Here is a 22765-nt window from a genome sequence, read left to right as displayed (position 1 = left end):
TTGCAGTTGAGGAACAGAAAAAAAGATGAAGGAAATGTGAACAGGGGCTCAGAGATTTGTGGGACCCCATCAAGTGAACCAACATATGCATTATGGGTGTCCCACAAGGAGCAGAGAGAGAAAGGAACAGAGAGAATATAGGAAGAAATATTGACTTAAAACTTTCCAAATTTTATGAGAGAAAGAAACAAATATCCAAGAACCTCAACAAATCTAAGTAAGATGAACTTAAAGAGACCCACACCGAGAAACAATAGATCATTCAGAAAACAAAGACAGTATCTTGAAAGCAGCAAGGGAGAAGCCCACCATTACACACAAGGGTTGTCAGTAAGATTCTCGACAGATTTCTCATGGGAAGGGTTGGAGGCCAGAAGAGGGTAGTCAATATATTCAAAGGGCTAAAAAAAAATACTGTCAACCAGGAATTCTATATTGATAAAATCGTCCTCAAAAGTAAGAAAAAGATTAAGACATTCTCAGATAAACAAAAGCTAAGGGTGTTGGTGACCACTAGACCTGCCCTACAAGAAGTGCTTGAGGGAGCGCTGCAAAGAAAAATGGAAGGTCACTGAACAGAAACTTGAAGTTGAATGGAGAGCTAAAGATGCCACTAAAGGTAGATACACGGGCAATTGTAAGAGCCAGTATTATTGTAACAGTGGTTTGTAGCTGGATTTTTTGTTTGTTTTCTATATGATTTAAGAGACTAATGCATTTAAAGATGAAAAAAAACAATTGTCAGAGTAAATGCTGGGATTACTGTACCTTTGGTTTGTGATTCCAAATCTTATTTTCTACATAATTTAGAACAAAACTGCATTTATTATTTTATGATTTTGGACACACAGTTTATAAAAATGTAGTTTTATGACATCAACAACTAAAAGGGATGGGGACAAAGCTGTAAAGGAGCAGAATTTTTTTGTGTTACTGAAGTTCTGTTGGTATAAATACAAATTAGCATGTTATAACTTTAGGATGTTAAATGTAAACCCCATGGTAACCACAAAAAATAGCTCCTGAATATACAGAAAAGGAAATAAAAAAGGAATCTAAACATTTGCTTTAAAAAATCAAGTAAATACAAAAGAAGACAGAAAAGTCCCTTCTTAGCAGTAATTGTTTTAAATGTAACTAGATTAAATTCTCCAATCAAAACACAAAAGCTTGGTAGAATAGATAAAAATACATGCCCAACTATATGCTGTCTAGAAGAGACTTACCTGAGATTCCGAAGACACAAACAGGTAGGAAGTGAAAGGACGGAAAAAGATTTTCCATGCAATGGTAACCAAAGGAGCAGGCGTGGCTCTATGAATATCAGACAAAATAGACTTTAAATTAAATAGTTTGCAAGAGACAAAGAAGGACATTATATATTAATAAATGGTTTAAAGATTTTATTTATTAATAAATGCTTTAATATAACAGTAAGATATACCATTATATATTTTATGTACCTAGTAACAATCAAAATATATGAAGCAAAAACTGACAGAATTGAAGGGAGAAATATTTCCACAACAATACTTAAAGACTTCAATACCCCTCTCTCGATAATGGATAGAACAACCAGATAAAAAATAATTAAGGAAATAGAAGACAACACAATAAACCCATAAACCACCTAGAATAACAGACGTATACAGAATGCTACCCAACAACAACATACATATTCTTAAGTGAACACGGGACATTTTCCAGGATAGACCATATATTAGGCCACAAATTAAGTCTCAGTAGATTTAAATGACTAGATTGCAATAAAGTAACTCTGACCCCAAGTGAATAAGGTTAGAAAGGTTAAATTGGAAAATTAACAAAATTATGAAAATTAAACAACACACTTTTAAACAACCAATGGATCAAAGAAGAAATCATGAGAGAAATTAGAAAATATTTAGAGATGACTGAAAATAAAACATACCAAAACTTATGAGACTTAGTAAAAGCAGTGTAAAGGAGGAAATTTATAGCTATAAATGCTTACGTTAAAAAACAAGAAAGATCTCAAAGCAACAACCTAACTTTACAACTTAAGGAACTAAGAAAAGAAGGACAAACTAAACCCAAAGCAAAAAGAAGGAAGAAAATAATAAAGATTAGGGAAGAGGCAGATGAAATAGAGAATAGAAAACAATAGAGAAAAATCAACAAAACCAAAAATTCAAAAAAAATTAACAAAATTGACGATCTTTAGTTACACACATTAAGAGAAAAGGAGAGAAACTCAAATTACTAAAATCAGAAATGATGCTCATCATCACTAATCATTAGGAGAACACAAATCAAAACTACAATGAGATACCACCTCACACCCATTAGGATGGCTACTATTAAAAAAGAGAAAAAATGTTGATAAGGATATGGTGAAATTGGAATCCTTGTATGTCACACCTCGGTACTCATCAGCTTCAGAACTCGTCAAACCCTGTACTGGTCACATGCTGATGAGAAAAAATGTTTCAGCACTTGACGCTTGCTTGGAACTCATTGGTTTTGGCACTCATCATGAGTTCTGAATGAACTAATGATGAATACTGGGGTACCACTATACACTGTTGGTGGGAATATAAAATGGTACAGCTGCTGTGAAAAACAGTATAGTTGTTCCTTAAAAAATTAAACATAGAAGTTCCATATTATTCAGCAATTCATCTGCTATGTATATACTCAAAAGAATTGAAAGCAGAGTCTTGAAAAGACATCCGTACACTTGTGTCCATATAGCAGTATTACTCATTATTGCCAAAACATGGAAGTAACTCCTGGGTCCATTTACCAATGAATAGCTAAGCAAAATGGTATATACCTATAACAGAATATTATTCACCCTTAAAAAAAAGGAAATTCTGCAATTTGTTACGATACGAATTAAACTTGAGGATATTTTGCTAAGTGAAGTATGTCAGTCACAAGAAGGCAGCGCTGTTCTACTTGTACGAGGAACTTCGAGCAGTCAAATGACAGGCAAAAGTGTAGTGGTGGCTGCCAGGGCTCCGGGCGAGGGGAGATTAGAGCCCCTGTTTAGGGGGTGTAGAGTTTATGTTTTACAAGATGAAAGGAGTTATGGGACAGAAGGTGGTTTCTCAGTAAGGTGAATATATTTAATACCACTGAAGTGTATGCTTAAAAGTGGTTAAGATGGTAAATTTTATGTTATGTGTATTTTACTATAATAAAATAGGGGGAAAGCTTTTTATTCAAAATGACTCTTGTTCCTGTATGCTCTAGCTGAATGGAGCAATATTTACTTTTTGAAATTTTATCAATATATATAATTTCTTCTTTTACTATATTGCCCATTAAATTACTAGTTTTATTTTCAACTCTCCATCTCAGATAGTGATTACTTATTTTATCATTATTTTTAAATCCATCTCACATGTTTGCCCATTCTATCCTCAAATTAACTCAAAATAAGTTCTACAGAAAATACTTCTTTTTGGAAATATTGTGGTTTTATTGGTTAAATATCAAAAGATAATATTCTTTTAAGAATATCATGCCAATGTTCTATATCAACCTTAATATTTATTTAGTACTATCAATGGTACTATTGTTTTTTAGACCTTTTTAAAAAAGATTTTATTTATTTATTTTTTAGAGAGGGGAAAGGAGAGAGAAAGAGGGGCAGAGAAACATCAATGTGTGGTTGCCCCTCACACACCCCCAAATGCAGACCTGGCCCACAACCCACGCATGTGCCCTGACCGGGAATCAAACCAGCGACCCTTTGGTTCGCAGGCTGGCACTTAATCCACTGAGCCACACCAGCCAGGGCACTAAAAAATGTCTTTTAAAAGCTGTTTTCAAATGCTATAAATCTTGGGTACAAACTAGGGCTCAGGAATTTCTGAGAGAAATTGGGCAAATCCTCCTCCATTTGTATCTACTGGTACATTTACATCTACTGATTTACTTAAAGTTTGAGGAAGCTCTGAAGAGAAGCCCTGCAATTTTCCTGACATACACAAGTATGACCGATGGACAGGGGTGACCACAACAGGAGCCTAGTGATAGGTAAGTAGACCAGAAGCCATTGAGGAAGAACTCCCTATAACTGGGAACATTTTTGAGTATATGAACCAGCTGTAGCAATAGGTCCTAAGTAATGGAGAAGAGCGCTGATTCCAGGTAAAAAACTGGCTGATAGAGGAAATTCCAACCCCGCCCCCTGGTGGCAGGTGTGTACCCTGGGAGACGTGGGCTATGAATAAGAGTTGGGAGAGGCGGAAGTTATTGATTTCTAAAACACCATGGGGCTGTCTCACTTCCACTAAACATTCTTCAGGAGAGTCTCTTTCTTACTTCCAAGAGGTGAAGACATGGACTTTCTGCCTCCAGTGCAATGCAGTGTCCAAGTTTCGTGGCCTTCAGTTTACAGTGGAATTTAAGCTCCACCAGAATGTGGCATGGCTGAGCCCTGCTTCCCTGGTTCCTAGGGGTGGTGGTAGTGATAACATCAATAGGAATGGAGTCTCAGCAGGAGTATGACTCTTGTGGAGTCATGAGGGCCTGAGGTTATGGAGTCCCTGCCTGGATGTCCATGGTAATGAGAAAAAGAATGATATAACTAACAGTTCAAGCAATTTCACTTCAGGACCTCTCCAACTGAGCCTAACATAGAAAAAGCATTCTCTCTATTTCACAAGAGATAACTTTAATCTCAAGCATCAAGCCAAAGCAGCAGCATTTCACTTTCACTAACAATGGCACATGGCAGTGATGGGAATCAGCTGCCAGTGTGGAGTGGCGCTTCCTCGAGCAGTTGGGTCCTGTGCCTGCCGATTCCTGGCTTGGCTAGCCGTGGCCTGCAGCCTCCACGTTTTACTTGCTTGCAAAAATTCTGGGTTTTAAGCTACCAAGATTTAGTTGTGCATGGTAATAGATGACATGTGTATTCACCTGCTGGCAAAGTTTGAGATTTCTCATGATCTTTCTGCGATTGTGTGTGTGTGTGTATAATCCAGTGTATATCTGTCCCGTTGTCAGAGTGCTGTTTCTCAAAACCAATCTGATCATGTCAGACACGCTTAAATGGAAACTCTTCACTGACTCCACATTGCTCAGGGGCCTACCTCCTCCGCTGGGCTCGCCAGACCCTCTGTCATTGATGTCATCTCCTGCCCCTCTCCCCACCGTCTAATTATCCTGAAACGGCACTTGGATTCTCAACTTTCACTGAGTGTCTCTTATTTCAATGTTTCTACAACTATTTGGATGTTTTATGCTCTGTTTTTATTCTTTTATTGATTACTCTAGAAATTTTAACATATATCCTTAACTTACCAAAGTTGGAAGTTAGTTAATCATTTATCCTCCTCCTCCTCTCCCCAATACGAGGATCTTAGACACTTTAATTCTGTTCTTTTCTTTCCTTTCCAGAGATATGTGCTACAGCCGCCATGTTTTAATCCTATCTTTGAAAAACCCAGCAGACCTTATTACTGTTTTATTCAGTCAAGGTTTGTTTGTAAGTATCCACGTATTTACCATTTTCTTTGTTCTTCATTACTTCTTGCATGCTAGACCTTCCACCCAAGATCACTTCTTACATGAGATCCTATTTTGTCTAAAGAACTTCCTTTAAATTTAATTTAGTGATGGTCTGCTGATGGCAATCTTTCCGTCTTTTCCTTTCTGAAATGTCTTGATTTCACCACGACCCTTGAGAAGTCTTTTTTACTGGGCATAGATTCCTAGGTTGGCCGTTTTGTTTCCTCAGCACAGCGAGAAGGCTGTCCCGCTGTCCCCTGGGTGTCTGTGGTTGCTCTATGTAGTCAATTGTCAGCGTATCTCTTGTTCTTTGATGGCAGCCTGCCTTTCCTCTGGCTGCTGGCTCCTTTTAAATTCTTTTTATCTTTGATTTTGCAGTTTTAATATGATGTTGTAGGTGTGGATTTCTTTCTATTTATCCCACTTAAAGTTTGTTGGTAATCTGTAGCTTGATATCTTTACCAGATCTGGAAAATCATTAGCCACTATCTCTCCACATACTGCCTCTGCCCCATTTTCTATTTTCTGGGAGGGGGCTTCTGATTAGATGTGTGTTAGGCCATTCCATGTCACCCTTCATGTTTCTTCTCCTCTCAGAGCTTTAGCTCTCTATGATGCTTTTTGCATAGATTTTTTTGGCCATGTCTTTCTCTTCACTGAAGCTATTAGTACCTGCATCCATTTGACTCTTAAACCCATTTACTGAGTTTCTAACTATAGTTACTATATTTTTCATTTCTAGAAGTTATATTTAGTTCCTTTCCTTATTGGCTTGGTCATTCTTTAAAATTCCTTATTCTTTGCTCATATTTCAAAATTGCCTTTTATTTTTTAATGAATCTGATATAGAACTGGATGAATCATAATCCTTGCTTCATGGTCACTGTCATTGTGGGAACTAGACCTCTTACTTGTGTACAAACATATGTGTGTATGTATGTATGTATGTATGTATGTATTTATAAAGGAATCTTCCCTGGCTGGTGTGGCTCAGTGGATTGAGTGCCAGCCTGTGAACCAAAGGGCCACCAGGTCAATTCCCAGGCAGGGCACGTGCCTGGGTTGTGGGCCAGATCCCCAACAAGGGGCACATGAGAGGCAACCACACACTGATGTTTCTCTGCCTCTTTTTCTCCCTCCCTTCCCCTCTCTAAAAAATAAATAAATAAAATCTTTAGAAAAAATAAAAAAGAATCTAATGAATACCTATAATCCCAGCACCTAACCCGAGAGCTAGAAGAGCTATGTGCCCCCCTCCACTCTTGGCTTCCCCTTGCCAGCTCCCCCTCACTCTTGCCAGATTTGTAAGTATCATTCCCTTCCTTTTTTGTTTTTATGGTTTTATCAAATATATATGTGACCTAAATATAGTGTTCAGTTTTAGTTATTTTTGAACTTTCTGATAAGAATTTTATGGTGTATATAATCTTCTGTGACTTTAAGAAAATCTGACTTCCTATTACTAAAGATTTATACACATTTTTGCATGCTCTATACAATATTCCATTGTGTGACTATTCCAAATTATTCATCCATTCTTCTATTAATGGGCATTTTGGTTGTTTCCAGTTTTTGCCCCCCAAGTGCAAATAGTCTTCCTATGCACGTTCTTGTATCTATCTCATGATAAACATGAGCAGAAGTTTCCACTGGATACATAACTAGGGCTGAACTGCTGGGTTGTAGGATATGCAGGGTCAGCCAGTACACACCAGTAGAACTACTGGCATCCAGTCCGGTTGGTCAGGCATCTGATTGGTCAGTACGCATGTGGTATTGGTTGTTGTTACTTTGAATATTATCCTTCAGAGTCTATGAATAACAAACTTTGTAAACTAATGCCAAATTATTAAAAATGGTTGTTCTAATTTATATCTGTGCCAGAAATATATGAGATCTTGTTGATACACATTCTCTCCAACACTGGGAATTGTCAGATATCTTAATTTTTGCCAATCAAATGGGTGTTAAATTTATGTCTCATTCTGGTCTTGATTTGCATTTTCAGTTTGCTAATGAGTTCGAGCATCTCTTTAAGTGTATATTACTTCTGGGTATGTCTGTGAAGGTGTTTCTGGATCCGATTAACATTTGAGTAAAGCAAATTACCCTCCCTGATGTGAGTGGGCATCATCAAATCCTTTGAGGCCTAAATAATGAAAAGGCTGAGTAAGAAAGCCTCTCTTTGCCTACCTGTCTTTGAGCTGGGACATGAGCCTTCTGCCTTTGGACTTGGTCTGTGACTGGAACTTATACCGTCTGCTCTCCTAGTTCTCAGGCCTTTGGACTTGGACTACACCTATATACCATTGGTTCTCTTGGGTATTTAGCTTGCCTACTGGAGATCTGGGACTTCTCAGCCTCCATAATCACATGAGCCAATTTTTTATAATGAATCCATATATACATTTAATAAATATCTAAAGTACATTATATTATTATAATTGTATATCATCACAGTTATGTATTACATTTATTAAAATATATAATTTATTAATCATAAAATTTACATATATTTATATATTTAAACTATATATTCACATATTTTTTAAAGTTTTAAAAAAGATTTTATTTATTTATTTTAGACATAGGGAAAGGGAGGGAGAAAGAGAGGGAGAGAAACATTAATGTGTGGTTGCCTCTCGCGCACCCCCTACTGGGGACCTGAACTGGCCCACAACCCGGGCATGTGCCCCAACTGGGAATCGAACCAGTGACCCTTTGGTTTTCAGGCCGGCACTCGATCCACTGAGCCACACCAGCCAGGGCAATACCCACGCATTTAAATATATGTATTTATGTATATTTAATAACTATAACTTATATCACATAAATGTGTGTATACATAGATATAGATATCTATTTACACACATACATATATTTCCTGTTGGTTCTGTTTCTCTGAAGAGCTCTAACACAACTTCTATTAAGAGTTTAGAATTAGACATTTAAGTTTTAAACCTAATTAGAATTGAGTTTTGTGTATTATGTGAAGTAGGAGTCCAATTAGTTATTTTTATAAATAGATAATTTCCCCTCCTTTTCCCCTTATCTGCCATGCCATCTGTGTTATATGCCTAAGTTCCATGTGTACCTGTTTTTGAGCTCTTGAGTCTCTGGTACTGATCACTTTGTCTCTGAATCAGCATCACATGGTCTTGATGCTATCTATAACTTCTTAATAACTCCTGATATCTGATAGGGCAAACTGCAACTCTCTATCCTCTTCTTCAGACGTGTTGAGGTTAATTAATGAGATCTCTTAGTACCCAGTTTGGAACTTTTACCATTTCAAATCAAACAGTCCCTGGATCCTTGGGAAAATGACTATTTTTCAGATTTGGACAGAAAATGTACAAAATGAGTTGAAACATTTTCTTCTGATCTGTAGTCACACGCATTATCCATTGTGCCACTGGCCCATACCTTTGAAACATTTTCTTATGTTAGAAAGTGAGGAAATTACTGATATTTCTGGGGTTGCAAAAGACCCAGCAGATGACTTAATGAGGCTCCCTTTGGTCCAAGATGGGAAAAATACAGCATAAATAGAATAATAACTTCAATAAATTAAAATACATAAAATATGTGTAAATCCATGAGTTTGTACTTATATTGAAAAAAACTCCCCCCCAAAATCCCCCTCTGGTTGCCTTTGGGATACATTAGTAAACAAAATCATTTCATTTGATCATCTTAATTTTGTATTGCGTTAAAAAGACATAATAAAGCGCATCTTAAATGTATAGATCTTAATATGTGTAATATAAAGTATAATCTTAAATGCACAGAGTGATGAAAATTTACATTTGTATACATGTAACTATTGATCAAAATAAGATATAAGATAGTGCTTCTCAAATCTTAATATGCATATGCATCAACTGGTGAATTTGTTAAAATTCAGATTCTGATTCAGTAAGGCTGTTGTGGGACCCCAGATCCTGCATTTTTAACAAGTTCCCAGGTGATGCTGATACTGCTAGTCTGTGGACCACACTCTGAGAGGCAAAAATATAAGTTTTATGTTGTAGTTTGTAGCATGAGTTTGTTCTTTTTAAAATTATTTTAGATTATTTATTTATTTATTTATTATTAGATAGAGGGGAAGGGAGAGAGAGAGGGAGAGAAATATCAATGTGTGGTTACCTCTTGCACACCCCCTACTGGGGACCTGGCCCACAACCTTGACTGGGAATCGAACCAGTGACCCTTTGCTTTACAAGCCCGTGCTCAATCCACTGAGCTACACCAACCAGGGCAGTTTGTTCTTTCCTATTGATTCATGATTGCCATTGTATTAATATTCCAACATTTATTCACTTATTTTATAATTGGTGGACATTTTTGTTGCTTCCATTTTGGGGTCATAATGAATTAAATTGCTACGAACATTCTTGTACATGTTTTTGGGTGGACATATGCACTCATTTGGGGGCAGTGTATATCTACGTTGGGAACCTCCCTGTCTGGTTTCAGAAGCTGCAATCCCCAATAGCTAAGGCTGAGTGAAAGACCTGGGGACCATATGCTGAAAGGTTTTCTTAGGCTCCGCCGAGGGAGAAATGCCAATCAGCCACAAAATCAGGCAGTACAGAGCTTTATTGGGGTTTGTGCACCCGGGCGAGGTTCCCTGGTCCGCAGAGCGGGGCTGGGGAAGTCGCGCCCAAGCAGGGGATATGGCGGGGTTTTATGCACCAAATTCTGGTTGGCTCTGTTCATGGGGGCTAGGATTGTTCTCCTTGAACAAAGCGGCAATCTGTCATTGGTGGTTCCCTGGTTTGATGTCAGCCGTCTCCTCCGAGTAGTTCGGCTGCCATTTTGTCCTACCCCGCCCATCCTGAAATAAGCCACTAAGAAGGCAAAGCTTATCTCCCTGGCAGGGGCGCTGCCTCTGCCCCCTTCTACTTCACCCTCTTGGCCCTGAGCGGATGATCAGTTAGCCAACGGTGGGTAAGACTCCTCAAGGGCGGGAAGACCTAAGACAGGCATGGTCTTGAAGGGGCCCTCAGGGAAGGACTTGGGGGGCTATAGAAAAAGGGGGTAATGGACCCTCACCCCTCAGCTTTGACATAGTCCGAATCCTCATTCTGTCTGCAAGAAGTCTCCTAATCTCTTGGCTGCCTTACTTCCCCTGCCTGACTTAAGCCTGAAACAATGACAAAGGGCAGGACAGCTCTGGGCAGGAACTGGCGGTTCCACCGAGGGTGATCAGCCTAAGAAAGAATGCATAAAATCCTGTGAAACTTGCTTTGCCAAGAATGTCCTCAGTTTTCTGATAAGGGTCCAAGCATGAAATGAGTTTGTTTCCCAAAGTTTTATAGCCCTTTAGCTAACTGACCCTGACTCAGAAGCCCTCAGAGTTTTTTGTATGTCATCTATTGTTTGATCCTTACTGCCTGACAATGATTGATGAGCTTTACCTGTATGCCTGTGCAAATTGAACCCAATAAAGGCCCATTGAGGAAAAGGTTCCTGGCCCTTCTCCTTTGAGAGATCGGCCACCTTTCCTCCCCAAGCAGATCATGTCTTGGTAGACTTATTCTCATCCGTGGTGGATGGGGGGGGGGGGCCCTCTGCGGGCACCCCCCCCCACATATCTAGTAGTAGAATTGTTGGGTAATTAGGGTAGGTATATACTTAGCTTTAGGAGATACTGTGAAACAGCTTATCAAAATGGTTGTGCCATTACACTCTTACCAGCATTGTATCAGAATTCTAGTTGCTCCACATTTCACCAATACTTGGTATTGTTCTTTTTAAAATATAGCCATTCTGTTGGTGTGTGGTGGTATTTAATTGAGGTTTTTTGGCCACTAGGAGATCCTCTTTTGAGAAATGATTACTCAAGTTTTTTCTTGGCTTTTTTTCTTCACATTGGTTTGTAGGGATTCCTCATATATTCTGAATATGGGTTCTTTACTGTATACATGTATTGCAAATATTTTCCCCAGACTGTGATTTTCATTGTTACTCTCTTAATAGTGTATTTTGATGAACATAAGTTAATGTTAACAAAATTCAATTTGTCAGTAGTTTTCTTCAATGTTTAAAAATCATGTTAAAATATACCTTACATAAAATTTCAATTTTGAATGTATAATTCAGTGGTATTAAATACACTCTTATTCTTGTATAACCATCATTACCATCCATATCCAGAACTCTTTTCCTCTTGCAAAACTAAAACTCTATTCCCATTTAAAAATCACTTCCAGTTCCTTTCCTCCCCACAGTCACTGGCTACCACCATTCTACTTTCTGTTTTTATGATTTGGACTACTCCAAGTTCCTCATATAAGCGGAACCATACAGTATTTGTATTCTTGTGGCTGGCTTTTCACTTATCGTAATTTTTCTTCATCTCTAGCAATGTTTTTCAATCTAAAATATATTTTGTCTGAAATTATGCACTGGACAATGTGGCTCAGTGGATTGGGTGACAGCCTGTGAAGTGAAAGGTCACAGGTTGATTCCCAGTCAGGGCACATGCCTGTTTTGCAGGCCAGAACCTCAGCTGGGGGTGTGCATGAGGCAACCAATTAATCTCACACATCGATGTTTCTCTTCCTCTCTTTCTCCCTCCCTCCCCCTCTCTCTAAAAATAAATAAATAAAATCTTTTAAAAAATAAAAAATAAAATTTATTTTTTCTGTTATCAGTATAACCACTCTTGCTCTCACATTGCTGTCTTCTCTTGTGTTTGGTTGTTTTATTGCAAAGCATTTAATTTTTTTTCTCATTTCCTTTTGTGTATATTCTAGAGATTTTTTTTTGTGGTTACCATGGGGATTTAATTAAAATCCTAAATTTATAGCACTCTGTTTTGAATTTATACCAGCTTAACTTCAGTAACATAAGAAAACCTCTGTCTCTACCCCTTTTTGTTATTGATCACAAAATTGCATCTTTATCCATAGTGTGTCCTAAAACATAAACTAATAATTCTTTAAAATGCATTAGTATCCTAAATTATGTAGAAAACAAGATCTGGAGTTACAAACCAAAATTATAGTAAGACTAGCTTTTACATGAATTGTTTTTTTTTTTCTTTAAATGTATTAAGTCTCTTAAATCATTCAGAAAACAAACAAAAACACAACCACAAATCATTGTTAACATAATACTAGCTTTTGTAACTGCTCTTGTATTTGTCTGATTTGATAGCTTTATTTCCCCATGCAGCTTTGAGTTACTGTCTAGTGCCCTTTCACTTCAACCTGTAGGGCTCCCTTGAGCATTTCTTGCAGTGCAGGTCTGATGGTATAGGATTTTTGGTGGAGTTTTTCTTTTCTTCTAACATTTTAAATATATATATTGGCCACTCTCTTTTGGCCTCTAAAGCTTCTGATAAGAAATATGCTTACAATCTTGTTGATGATTCCTTGTATGTGACAATCTCTAACTGCTTTCAAAATTCTCTCTTTGTTTTTGAAAGTTTGATTATAATGTGTCTTAGTGGGGGTCTTTTTGAGTTTATCCTATTTGGAGTTTGTTGAGCTTCTCGGATGTTTATATTCTTGTCTATCATCAAATTTGGGAAAATTTCAGCCAGTATTTCTTCAAATATTCTCTCTGCCTCTTTCTCTTTCTTGTCTCTTTCTGGGACTCTCACAATACATTGGACCCCTTGGTGACATCTTGTGAGATGTACATAAAATAGCTTGTCAAGAATAATTTATATTAAAAAAGAAGAAGAGTTAAAAATTAAAAAACTAAGTTTCCAATGTAAGCAGTAAGTTAAAGAATGAGTAAACCCAAAGAAATTAGAAGGAAATAGATAATAAAAATAAGAGCAAAAATCAAGAGATTGGACAAAATACTATAGAGAATTTCAAAAAAACTAAGACATTGATTGTTAAAATGATTAAAATATGGACAAATTTCTGGTAGTGAGAATCAAGAAAAAGAAAGAAGGCACAAATAAATATTGTAAAGGGGGCACAATTACAAAGGAAGCAAAGATGAAAATGCTAATAGAAAAATTTTATCAACAACTTTATGGCAATACCTTTGAAAACTTGGAAAAAGATAAATATATTCTTAGAAAATATATAACTTATTAGAATTTACTCAAAAAGAAATAGAAAGCCTAAAATAGTCCTGTTAAAGAAACAGAAGCATTAGTAAAACAAAACAAAACAAAAAAACTTCCCATAAAGAAAACACCAGTTCTAGATGGTTTTACAGATATTTCACCAAACTGACAAGTATCAGATTATTCCAACCTTATACCAACTTTTACAGAGAAAAGAAAAAGAGATAATATTTCCCCAACTTATTCTATCAAGTAGAATAACTTAGATACCAAAATATAGGAAAATACCAAGCTTGTTTTATTTATTAATATAGATGAAAAAAATCTAAAACAAAATATTAGCAGATCAAATCCAATGGTATCTGTAAAACAAATAATAAACCTCCTTGAGTAAGTTGGGTTTATCTCAGGAAAGTAAAATTTAATATTAAGAAACTCTCTAAATGTAATTGATCAAAACAGATCAAAAGAGAAAACCATATAATCATGTCCAAAGATACACAAAAAGTCATTGATAAAATTCAACATATGTTTGATTAAAACTCTTAGTTAGTGAGATATAAAATAGAATTCTCTATAGCTGATCAACAGAGGTCTACAAAAATCTTGTAAGTATCATCCTAAAGAGGGAATGTCAGAGCATTAAAGTTATGAACAAGACAAACACACCCATCCTCACCACTTCTGTCTAGTGTTGTTCTCTTGGACCTGGCCAGAGACAAGGAGAAGAAGCCAAAGGCAACAGGATTATGTTATTTCTCTAAATGTATGTATGCATACATATATTTATACACACAGTTATTTTATAGTACTTCATAATTCTAACAGTTGAATTCTTGCAGATGTGTTTCTGCTGTTTGTTGTTTTTGCTGGTTCTTTTTCTTGGTGCCATGTTTCCTTGTGTGTTTGATGATATTTGCCTGTGTGCTGTTCATTTTCTTTGGAACTTTATCTGTGGAAATTATTTGAGATGAAGGTGAATTGTTCTAACAAAGATTTACATTTCCTTCTGCCAGGCATGTGGGGCACTATCAATCTGGGACCATTTTATGCTAAATTTTTGATTTGAGGTTTTTCATATCACTTAGGTAGAGTGAGTTTGATTGCATGCAGTGTGAGGTCTACCTTGTAGTTATGGATTCTCAGGGGGAGATTCTTCCTCCCTACACTCATTGCTATTGTCAAGGTTTAAAACAGGTAATTTTCCTTGCAATTTCCTAGGTATGGGGATGGGGTGAGTTTTTTTTTAGTTTACCTGTACATTAGAGTAGAGAGGTCCTATTTGGCTTCTAAGTTTTTGCAGGGAGTATTTTGTCAACTTGTACAGATCCAGTGCTTTATCTTCTTTTCCACATGTCCTGAGATCATGAAAACCGAAGTTCAATTTCATCTGTTAGCAATATATTTGTATCATTTACTTATATTGTGATACAGCACACCATTCAAAAATTCAGTAGTTTAAATTAATAAGCATTTATTACTGCTCAAGAGTCCTCAAATTGGCTGGATGGTTCTCATTCAGCTGGTCTCACTTAAGTGTCTGCAGTCAGCCATGGTCAGGTAGACAAGGTCTGTCTAGAAAGAGTCCAGTCATTGTTAATATAATGAGACTGGTTTGCAGGACATCAATGCAACCTGGCAGGCAAGGACAGTGGACTGGAATGTGCATGTGTGAACAATGATGACTTCACTATACTAGTCAGTGAGGATGGTAGACGCCATCGAATGAGCATGTGTACTGTGTGGCTGTCTCATTTTAAATGACTGAGTGAGTAGAGTTACAAATCTGCATCAGATTTTGTGTTAAGTTTGAACATTCCTCTACGGACACTATTTGGATCATTCAGAAGGCTGCAGCTATGGGCAGCTGGTGACTGGCAGCTTCATCACAACAATGTGCCCGCTCCTGCATCATGTCTTGTGCAGAGTTTTTCTGTAAAACATCAAATCACCCAGGTGACTCAGCCCTCCTACAGCCCAGACTTAGTGCCCTGCAACTTCTGGCTTTTCCCAAAACTTAAATCACCTTTGAAAGGGAAGAGGTTTCAGACCGTCAATGAGATTCAGGAAAATATGACAGGGCAGCTGATGGCGACTGGGAGAACTGTGTGAGGTCCCAAAGTGCCTACTTTGAAGGGGACTGAGGTGTCATTATCCTATGTACAATATTTCTTGTATCTTTAATAAATGCCTTTATTTTTCATATTACATAGCTGGATACCTACTGGACAGACCTGGCATATCTCTGTTGCTCTTGGCTGGCCTCTATCACATGTTTGGGGTCAGGTATAAGATGGTCTAAGATGGTCTTGGCTGGAATAGCATGGCTCTCTTGCTCCTTGTCTCTCATCCTCCAGCAAGCTATTCCAGGCTTGTTCCCACAGTGGAAGCAGAAGACCAAGAAAAGAAGTGGAAGTACACAAGCCTCTTACAGTTTAGGCTTAGAACTGGCACACCATGACTTCTTCCATATTCTATTGGCCAAAGCAAGTCACAGTTCATTTGGATTCAAGAGGGGGTGGGATAGAGAGTCCACCTCTTGATAAAAGGAGTTGCAAAGTCATGTGGTAAAGGACATGGGTTCGAGGAGAAGTGAATTGGTGCCATTTTTGCAACCAATGTATCACAGCCCCCAGGCTAAATAAAGTTGGCTTCAGTTTTCTGCTTACCTCTCTGGTTCTGCTTTCACTTAAATTTTGGCTGGAATAATTTTTTTCCAGCCCATTGATGCATTTAAGAAGATTTTAAAATATATTTTATCTATCATTAAAAAAATTATTTATCATGTTTTCAGTGAGAGGATCAACCAAGCACCTAGTCTGCTATACTGCTTGATTGACATTTTGATGAGATTCTGTATCTGCATATGTGTGCTCTCTACTCTAATTCTCTCTCCGATCTTTGAGGCTCTATTCAAATGTCTCTTTAATGCTTCTTTACCTCTTTCATTGCCCCTCTTCATCTAGACAGAGCTGTTGTAGACTCTAAAAGTATTTTGTGCCCATCTCTATTAAGTCATGGAATTCCTAATACAGCTATCATAATTTGTAGAGAGTAGGGCTGCTTGCTAAAAAATTATTATGAATTTCAAGACAATGCCAGCAGAGCATTAAACCAAGAGTGGGGACCTTTTAAAGTGTGGGCTCTGTGTGACTGCATAGCACACACTCCTATGAAGCTGGCTCTGATAGTAATTATTGTTTTACATCTCCATCTCCCTTATACATCCCTGGAGGGGCGTGAGAGAACACTTTCCAAACACTAACCTGTCTGCTTAACGGTTATGCGCCAACAGACTAGCAGAGTGGCAGGTACAATCAGTAAATGATTGTTGCATGAACAAATAAAAACTAGACCGTGATCTCAAACACATCAACTCTTTGATAACAGCTTTATGAAAAAAGTAGAAAATCATATTAAATGTCCCTTTCCAGTTTAAGATGCTTCCCCATTTCAGTTAACAAAATTTACACCTTAGAAAGGAGAAAGCGTGGGGGTGCCTCTTGGCACCCTTCATGATAGCTGTTCTTACGCTTCATGGAAAATGAGATGCTTCTGTCAGTTCTAAAGTGGATTCCTAGGACCAACTTTCTGTCTTATTTTCTCCTATATCTGCTCTTGGCTGATCCCTGGGTTGGGAATTATTTGTGACCTTAGCTCATGACTGAAAAGCCTTGGTTGAACTGGTTTGTTAGGCAGCAAGATAGGTGGATGACCAGTTTGCCAGGCTCGCACCAGACTGCAAGGTTTCCTTGGGGAAGGGCTCTGCAAACTCCGTCCTGCCATTTAAGTCATGCGTGATCTTTAAACATCTCCTTGGGAAAAGGAGAGCGTTAAAACTCTTTTGGGCCTGTGACTTCTACTTTCGGTGCCTCGATTTCCCCCTTTATACCAGGAGGAGAGCCGGTGTCCACAGAGTGGCACACAGAGAAAGGAATTGCTGGGCGAATGTTAAATCAGAACTACTTCAAGGTCTGTTTCTCGAGAGGAAGACAGTCTCCCAAACCCACACTTCACCACCCCAAAGCTTTCAAGATCAGAAAAGGTGAAGGAAGGAGAGAGGAACAGGGCTTCAAGGACGCACGTTATTCTCCACCCCAACTTTGGGTGCCTGAGGTAGTGTTCCCTCACACCCACCGTGGGAAATCAGAATCCAGAACCAAACCCTTCCCCACAGCTTCAGCGCCTCCCCCTGCGGCGTCCCCGGTGCGGCCCCCTCCCCCCCATTACAGCATCGCTCTGGGCGCCAAGACGGATTCAAGCCAGGGACTGCTGCAGTCAGCTTTCCTCCTCCTCTCCTGGCTCCCGCAGCCTGTGTCCAGGCTCTGCAGCCTCCGCCTGTGTTTCGGACAGTCCCCTTTCCCTCCCCCACCCCGCCCCCGCCTTGACACAACCCCTGGCTCAGGGCTTAGAGGTGGGCGGACACCGTGGGCACAGGTGGGGCCCCAGCAAAGTCGGCAGGTATAGCGGGGTTCTCCCTCCACACTGGGGATGCCTCGGCTGTGCGGGCTGTGGGTGGGGGGACGCCTGTCAGCGGCGCTGAGGCCAGGCACAGCGCCCCGCACCGGCAGGGGCTGGGGCAGAGGAAGGGGCTCCTTGAACCGAGGCCAGCTACTGAAGTCGGGCAGCTGGCTGGGAAAAGCTGAGGGACAGACTCTTAGGGGCTGTGCGTGGGGGGCTGTGCGTGACATTCAGGGTGTGACTGCCTCGATGGGGCGCGAGACCGTGTCTTTGAGACTGGGCGACTGTCTCCCCAACAGCCCCGCCACTGGGTTTCAGTCCCTGAGCCTAGGTCGACCGTGCCTGGCCGTGACACTGTGCACCTGGTTCTGCGCCCCCGGCAGACACAACCCCGGCTGTGTCCCAGCTGGGCCTCCCCAGTGTTGTCGCTGAGCGAGGCTTGCACTCCGCGGAGACCCCGGCGGCCGCCGGCTGCGACCTCGTCCCCCTAGGGTCCGGTGCGGGGGCGGGGAGCTCGGTACCCCTCCTTCTCCCGGCTCCAGGCTCCGGGCTCCGCTGCCCTGCGTGGGGGCGGGGGCGGGGGCGGAGCGCGCGGGCGGGATCCCCCCGCCTCCCCTTCCTGGTCCCCGGGAAATCCAGCCTCCGTGGCTTGGCCGCCTCCCGCTCCCGCGCCCGCTGCCGCTCGGCGCTCGCTCGGGCTCCGCAGTGCCGGGGCCCGTCCCTGACCGCCTGCCCACCGCCGCAGCGCCCCCAGCCCGGGCCGCCGGCACCATGTAACCCGGCCGGAGCCCGAGCCGGGCCAGGTAAGCGGCGGGGAGGGGTGGGGACGGGCCGCGCTCGCCGCGCCCTCTGCAGCGCCCCCCATCCTCGGCCTGGCTGCCGCCCCGGCACCGCCCACGCCCCGGGCTCTGGCGGCCTCGGCTCCCAGCCCCGAGAGGGGCGAGGGCCCGGCCTCTTCCGCTGCCCCTGCCCCCGCCCTCGCCACGGCCTGGCCCCCGCGGGCCTGACCCGAGGGTCGGGCGGAGGGACCACGCGGAGCGAGGACCAGCTCTCCCAGGTAGCCCCGCGGGGGTTGGCCGAACCCGGGCCGACCCGGCCCGGCAGGAGGCTTGGGTCTGGGAGCGAGTAGCCAGCTGGGTTGTGGGGGGAAGTGGCGGTGTTGGGGAGATCCGGAGAAGTTTCCTCTGCAGGTGTGTGAGTGTGAGTATGTGTCACCGTGTGGGTCTGTGGGTGATCGTGTGGGCCAGTGAGTGTATGCAGTGAGTGTGTGTCATTGTGGGCGAGTGTGTGTGCATGCCAGTGGGTGTATGCAGTGTGAGAGTGGAGGGTGTTGCTGTGCGTGTTATCTGTGGACATGTGTGTGAGTGTGTGCATGTGTGTGTGTGTGCAGGTGTGACTGTGTCTCTGAGTGGATACAGATATCTGTGGCCTGTATGAGAGAGTGTGTGTGTGTGGTGTGTGTGTGTGTGTTGGGTGTACGAGAATATGTCTGAGCAGGGTTCACTCTGAGTCACCCACATCTGGCCTTCAATCCCTCCCCACTCCCCAGGGAATTCATGGTGGTTGGGGGACATGGGACAGGGAGATCAGACTTTTCAGAGGTCAGATCATCCCCTCTCACCAAGGACTCCCCGCTCCCCACCGCCCCCTCCCCCCTCAGGCAAGAGCGGCATTGCACTCCCCACCTTAGTCCCCACCTTCACCTACCTCAGGGACTACTTTCTGAGAAGCTCCGGTTGTGTCCTTGCTGCACGCCGGGGCCCCTGGTGGCGGTGAGGCTTCAGGTGAGCTGTAGAGTGTGCACTTCTTCTTGGGGCCTGAGAACTTGTGTCATCTCAGTAATGTTTCACGGAGGGACCTTCAGAACCAGGAACTGAGGAGGCCAGGGGGAAGCTTCTGCCCAGCTCTTAGTCATCAGAGCAGGTGGACTTTCAAGCCCTACATTTCCAAGTTCTGGGTCATTGGTTCAGCCTACTGGCTCTAGGTGGGTCTGTACTGAAGCTCTTTGAAATAATAATAATAATAATAATAATAATAATAATAATAATAATAAAACAGTGCCTTTTTATCAGTCCAGGGCTTTTGAAAAATGCCGCCTTTCAACTCTTTCCTCTTATTTCACCAACAGCTCTGGGAAGCAGGCAGGGCAGGTTAAGCCATATGAAATTGCTCATATTCAACTGTTTCTGTTTTTTACCTACAAAAACAGCAATTTCATGTGGTTCAGCCTATTATAATACCAATTTATAGATGAGGATGTTGAGGCTCAGAGTTGAATTGCGTTTGCCATTAATCCCACACTGCTAGTCAGTGGTACAGAAAGGCTCCAGCCGAGGTCTTTTGGTGACTCAAGGAGCTGTTCTGGGCCAAGGTTAGAGGTTCGTACTCCCTGCTGTGCTCTCTCTGACCCTGGGGGCATTGCCCTCCACCTCTGCCCAGCATTCTCTGAGTGCTGGGGCTACTTCTGAATCCAGCTACTGAGGCCTAAAAAGAAGAGAGGGGGAGAGGAGAGGAGGGAGGGGAGAGAGAGGCTTCGTGAGTTGGCAGTGAATCAGGGTCTAAAAAGGGAGCTGGGAGGGCTAGGGTGGCAGGTGTTTCTAAAAGGAACATGAACATCCTCAGATACCCTCCCCACAAGCCCGGCTCCTATGGCCCCACTGATCTGACAGGCAGTGCCCACTGCACTTTATGCCAGGGGGCTCATGTCCAAGAAGTGAGCTTGTATGTAGTTGTAAAATGATGTTAGGGGAGGAACCTTAGAATTAACTTGGTCCAACCTCTTAATTATAAAGTGAAGACGCTGAAGCCCAGAGAAGGGTGGGGACTTGCCCAAGGTCACAGAACAAGTTTGTGGGATCCTAGTTAGTCCTAGCTCAGAAACTTTATAAACCTCCATGTTGCTTTCTATTCCTGGAAACCCCTTCCCTCTCCCTATGCCCAACAGAACTGAGCAGAGATTTGGGGAGAAGAGTTAAAGACTCAATAAACCCAAGACTATAGATCCTTCAAGTTGGGACCCCTTTCCAAAGAGAGGGCGCTACAGATGTTTCTGGAGGTAGGGATTCCTAGCCATGTCCACCACCAATGTAGGCCATGGGCTTGTCTTGATTCCTGCTGGTGAGGGGCTTGAGCTGCTGCAAGCCAGACTCCCAGACTTTCTTCCATGGCAGCGCCTGCTTTTTGCTGCTTTCATCTCTCCAGCTGATGTTGGGGCTTGAGCTGGCTAAGTTCCATTTTCTTTCATCCCACCAGTTTCTGATGCATTTTGCCTCTAGCTGGCCTGACAATTCCTTACTTTATGGGTTCTTGTTGAGTAAAGAAACTTCTGGGGCTTATCTTATTTTGGAAAGGTCTGTAGTTACCTTCAAACCCTTTCTAATTAAACCTTCCAGGAGTCTAGAGTGAGTGATAATGATAATTGTTCCCATTTTACAGATGGGAAGACTGAAATTTAGAGAGGGGCCTCTTGTTTGGTTGCTTTTCTCTTAATCTACTAAGATCAGTTAGAAGAGGTTCTTGGAGTGAGGGGACAAAGGGAGTGAATGACAATAGAAGCTTTTGTGTAGAGGAGCTTGCGCAGACCCCTTCTAGTTTCTTTACCATCTCCATGGTCAGGAAACCTTTCCAGAGTCTGATTTCATTCCCACCTGGTGGGTTCAAAGCTTTGTTTTTCAGTGGGGGTTGGAAGAACAGCTGTGTACCCTCCACTACACAAGCATTTGTCTTGATTCCCTCTTTACTCACCCTCCTTCCAGTCTGAAGGCTGCTGGCTCAGCGGGCCTCCTGCTGTCTGGGGAGTCTGGGTTTGAGCTGGGGTGAGGCAGTGACACCATCGTTATGGTAACGGGTTGCCAGCTCATTGTTGCTAATAACTTGTCAAGTCCCTGGGCTCAAATGCTGCATGCCTTCCCACCAGCCCTTCTCCCCATGTCACAGAAAGAAAAAGTGAGGCTGTGCGGGAGGGGCTTGTGAATAAGGGAGTCTGGGGAGGTGGGTGGCCTTACCCTTGGGGTTGTAGCTGAAGATCCAGGGGAGAGCACTTGGGGGCTGGTTCACACATTTGATTACATAATTTGCATATGATTGTCTAGGCTGTTACATGTCATTACGCTCAGAACATGCTTGATTAAACCTGTACATGATAGATGACACCTGCATGTGCTTTTACACAGCAGCCCACATGCACACGTGCTTTCAAGCATCAGAACATGCTTGTGTATGAATATTGCTTCTACCATCTGCACATAAGGCACTCAAGAAATCTGGGTTTGTGGGGGTGTCCAGGTATGTGGGTTGGGATCTCATCTTTTTCTGATGCAGCTTCAAAGTGTCTTGTTAACAAAGGGACAGAATAGTCCCAGGGTTCCTTCTTCCTTCCTTCTAGTCAAGAACTCATAATGGGAGAGGGCTGGGGATGGTGTGGGGTCCCCAAGCTCCCAGATCCCAAAGGCCCCAGCCTTTATGCCCTTTGAGCTCAGGTATCCTCTGCCCCCCTCACTTTATTCTTTCTCATCCTCTCCTCTTCCTGTGTGTAAATATTAAAAAGCTGAGCCTGCAGGGCTGATGTAGGCATGGGAAGAGAATGGAATTAAAAAGGATTCCCTCACCCCCATCCCAACACCCCCACCCTTCAGTCCCCTGCTCCTGCCTCCTTCCCTCTCCTTTCTCCCCTCCCCATCACTCAGTGCTTCCACATGTCTCTCCTCCCCCCCCACCCCAGTTCAGATGGGAGCTGGTTTCTTCAGAAAAGGGGCTCGCAACAGG

The 22765-nt window shown here is 42.0% G+C and overlaps 1 protein-coding gene across 1 annotated transcript in view; it reads left to right on the top strand.

The window, feature by feature from the left end:
- The first annotated feature begins 18700 nt into the window (after positions 1-18700).
- Positions 18701-22765, top strand: part of DLGAP3 (DLG associated protein 3) — a 55214-nt gene continuing 51149 nt past the window's right edge. The window contains exon 1 of the mRNA XM_053921566.1: positions 18701-18804. The gene's annotated coding sequence lies outside the window, so the exon portion shown is untranslated. The remainder of the gene's footprint in view (positions 18805-22765) is intronic.

The sequence above is a fragment of the Desmodus rotundus genome, chromosome 3, assembly GCF_022682495.2.
Source record: "Desmodus rotundus isolate HL8 chromosome 3, HLdesRot8A.1, whole genome shotgun sequence".
NCBI classification, from domain to species: domain Eukaryota; kingdom Metazoa; phylum Chordata; class Mammalia; order Chiroptera; family Phyllostomidae; genus Desmodus; species Desmodus rotundus.
Note: the sequence above shows the minus strand (reverse complement) of the source record. Positions and strands in the feature narration are given on the sequence as shown.